The sequence below is a fragment of the Triticum urartu genome, chromosome 7, assembly GCF_003073215.2.
Source record: "Triticum urartu cultivar G1812 chromosome 7, Tu2.1, whole genome shotgun sequence".
In the NCBI taxonomy this organism is placed as follows: domain Eukaryota; kingdom Viridiplantae; phylum Streptophyta; class Magnoliopsida; order Poales; family Poaceae; genus Triticum; species Triticum urartu.
Window position 1 is genome coordinate 639,497,796 of NC_053028.1, and position 4,414 is coordinate 639,502,209.

Here is a 4,414-nt window from a genome sequence, read left to right on the forward strand (position 1 = left end):
CATAGATTTCGGCTTTTCCTGACCAAGGTGCTGGGCTAGCCACTTGTCGCGGATGTTGTGTTTGAAAGCTGCTAGGGCCTCTGCATCCGGACAGTCGATGATTTGATTTTTCTTTGTTAGGAACTGAGTCCAGAATTGCCTGGCTGATTCTTCTGGCTGCTGAATTATGTGGCTCAAGTCATCGGCATCTGGTGGTCGCACATAATTACCCTGAAAGTTGTCAAGGAATGCGGCCTCTAGATCTTCCCAACAGCTAATGGACTCTGCTGGCAAGCTGTTAAGCCAATGCCACGCTGGTCCTTTGAGCTTTAGTGGGAGGTATTTGATGGCGTGTAAGTCATCACCGCGGGCCATGTGGATATGGAGGAGGAAATCCTCGATCCATACCGCAGGATCTGTAGTGTCGTCATATGATTCAATATTTACGGGTTTGAAGCCCTCTGGGATTTGATGATCCATTACTTCATCTGTGAAGCATAGGGGGTGTGCGGTGCCTCTGTATTGGGATATATCGCGACGCAGCTCGAATGGGTCTTGCCCGCTGTGTTCGGCCCGGCCAGATTTACTTTTACTCTATCTAGCGTGACGTATATCGTCTTGCATAGTGGCGCGCCCTCGTGATCCGTTGATCGATCTTGCATGTTTTTCTTTGTCCTCCTATATGTCTCGCAGGTCTGGCGTATTTCCCCATGCCTTTTTATTTGAATGGCGTCGGGGTGCATGCTGAGCTTTTGGCTGGAATGCCTCTCTATCGCGGCCACGAGGTGGCCGATCAGCCGCGTCATACGCTTCTTCCTCCAGTCGGGGTAGCAACCTGCATTTTGGGTAACTCTTGGAGGGGCTTTTGAATTTATATTCCTCGGCCGCGAGGACTTCAGTCCATCTATCAGCTAGCAGATCTTGATCAACTTGAAGCTGCTGCTGCTTTTTCTTAAGGCTATTTGCCATGGTTGTAAGCCGGCGCTTGAAGCGCTCTTGTTCGACGGCATCCTCTGGCACGGCGAATTCGTCATCGCCGAGGCTTGCCTCGTCTTCGGAGGGGGGCATGTAATTATCATCCTCCACCCCTCCATCTGCCGCTCTCTCAGGAGGGCTGGCTCCTCCATCCTCCTGCTCTAAATCTTGCTGCAGGGGATTGTTATTGTCTTCGGCACTATCCGGAGTGTTATTATCTCCTGTGCCGGTATCACCACTTTTTCTTTGGCGGGACTTAGAGCGGCGCCGCTGACGTCGGCGCTTGGGTTGCTTCTTGGAGGGGTCATCCTCCGTTGTCTCATCGCCATTGCCTTCTTTGGGTGTGTCCACCATGTATATATTGTATGATGAGGTGGCTGTCCAGTGCCCTGTGGGCAGTGGTTCCTCTTCATATCCCGCATCGTCGTCCATACCGTCGATGTCTTCGAAGTCGAAGTTGAGCATGTCAGTTAAGTCATCGACAATGGCTACTAAGTGGGTGGTGGGTGGGCCATGAATTTCTTCGTCATCCGCATCCCAATCCTGCCGGACATAGTTCGGCCAAGATCCTCCTAACAAGGGGAGAAACCTTAATGAGTTCAGTATATCACCAAAGGGCGAGTGCTGAAAAATATCCGCGGAGGTAAATTCCATGATCGGCACCCAATCGGATTCGCTAGGAACCGGCGCAGGCGATTCAGAGTCCATGGCCGGAGAAGGATCTAGCAGTCTGACAACACGGCTCTCGTGCAGGGTAAGGTCGATGTTCGGCTCGATCGCCGATGAGGATAAGGCTTCCGTGGCGAGGTCCATCCACCCGTCCATGGACGGCGCAACTGGCTCCGAATTGACGGTCGGAGCGGCTGCCGGTGCGATCTCCTGAACACTGTCTGATGGTAGAGCTAAATCGTACTCATCGTGACCGCATGAAGCACAAGGCAGAGGCTCGAATCCGTTGAAGATCAAGTCTCCGCGGATATCGGCCGTGTAGTTTAAGCTTCCAAACCTGACCTGGTGGCCAGGGGCGTAACTTTCGATCTGCTCCAGATGGCCAAGCGAGTTGGCCTGCAGTGCGAAGCCGCCGAACACAAAGATCTGTCCGGGGAGAAAAAGTCTCACCCTGGACTGCATCGCTGTCGATGATAGTAGGAGCCATCAAGCCTAACGGCGACGACCGAGAGGAACTCTTAATGAAAGCACAAATGTCGATGCCAAAACCGGCGGATCTCGGGTAGGGGGTCCCAAACTATGCGTCTAAGGCGGATGGTAACATGAGGCAGCGAACACGATGTTTTACCCAGGTTCGGGCCCTCTTGATGGAGGTAAAACCCTACGCCCTGCTTGATTAATATTGATGATATGGGTATTACAAGAGTAGATCTACCACGAGATCAGAGAGGCTAAACCCTAGAAGCTAGCCTATGGTATGATTGTATGTTATTGTTGTGTCCTACGGACTAAAACCCTCCAGTTTATATAGACACCGGAGGGGGCTAGGGTTACACAAGGTCGGTTACAAAGGAGTAGATATCCATATCTGTACTGCATAGCTTGCCTTCCACGCCAAGTAGAGTCCCATCCGGACATGAGACGAAGTCTTCAATCTTGTATCTTCATAGTCTAACAGTCCGGTCAAAGGATATAGTCCGGCTGTCCGGAGACCCCCTAATCCAGGACTCCCTCACCTACAATAATCTCTTCGTTTGTTCTCCGCTATTAGTTACTTTGGAGTGACTCTTTGTTGCATGTTGAGGGATAGTTATATGATCCAATTATGTTATTATTGTTGAGAGAACCAGCACTAGTGAAAGTATGAACCCTAGGCCTTGTTTCGACGCATTGCAATACCGTTTGTGCTCACTTTTATCATTAGTTACCATGCTGTTTTTATATTTTTAGATTACAAAAACCTATATCTACCATCCATATTGCACTTGTATCACCATCTCTTCGCCAAACTAGTGCACCCATACAATTTACCATTGTATTGGGTGTGTTGGGGACACAAGAGACTCTTTGTTATTTGGTTGCAGGGTTGTTTGAGAGAGACCATCTTCATCCAACACCTCCCATGGATTCATAAACCTTAGGCCATCCACTTGAGGGAAATTTGCTGATGCCCTACAAATCTCTGCACTTGGAGGCCCAAAAATGTCAACAAGAAGAAGGTTGTGTAGTAGACATCAAGCTCATTTCTGGTGTCGTTGCCAGGGAGGTTAGTGCTTGAAGGTATATCTTTAGATCTTGCAATCGAATCTTTTAGTTTATTGTTTTATCACTAGTTTAGTCTATAAAAGAAAACAACAAAAAATGGAATTGAGGGTGCCTCATATGCTTCATCTTTTTAATATCTTTCGTGAAAATAAGGATTCCGATAATTGTGCCAAAATGCTAGAAGAAGAATGTGTCGGTGTACTAAAGTAGGGGTACCCTTAGTACCCCGAACTTGTGCACGGGCAGTCGCAGCGTCCCGCGGCAAGGCCTGCCAGGTCACCGCCAAGATCCTCCGTAGTCCCCTTGAAGACCATTCAAGAACAAAGTACTCAAGCTAAGACCCCGGCAAGAGGAGCTTGCCGAGAAGAAGGCAAGACCCCGGCAAGAGGAGCTTGCCGGGAAGGCCATCAGAAGCGTCCCAAGGCCCCGGCAAGAGGCGCTTGCCGGGAAGGCCATCCAAGGCATCCCAAGGAATTTGCCGCGGCGCGCTACGCGCCCCGACAAGGCCCGGTGAGCGACAAGCTCCTGGAAGCGACAAGTCGACGGCCGCGGCAAGGCGCTTGCCGCGGCAAGCCCCCACTCCACGCCCGCGCTCCAGCACATCCACCCACGTGTCGCTCCGGGGCCCCTCCCAAGCGCACGTGGCAGGAGGCTGTGCAGCTAGGGGCGTGCGGTGGCACGCAGGCGCTGACAAGACAACCATCGTGGCAAGACAGTGGCGTCCCTAGTGGTCCCTTTCGGTGCTGTCTAGGCGACACAGATGGACATTTAATGCCCTTGTCCCCTGCCGTCAGGGTTAGGTATGATAACACTGTAGCAGCTAGCTGTGCCTACTACTGCCCCTAGCTGTGCCTACCACCACTTTTCCACTTTTGCCCTCCGTTGCCCTATGTCGGTAACCCCTTGAGCATATAAAAGGAGGCCCGGGGCAATGTAGAGGGGGGTGGAGCAATTCCACACACTCACGCTTGGTCCTGCTCGCCGCCGGTGTGTACTGTAGCACTCCGCGCTCCCGAGCTAGAAATCAATACCAATCCACAAAGCAGGAGTAGGGTTTTACGCATCCATGCGGCCCGAACCTAGGTAAATCGCCCGCGTGCTTCGCCTCGATCTGCTCTTTGCGCAACCTCCGCCCCCCGCCGAACCAAAAGGGACCCGTTCCGCCGGTCCCATAGGTGTCCGTGGATCAGAAACCCCGGCAGAATGCATAAAAATGTTTGGCACTAAATCTTTGAATGATGAGCAT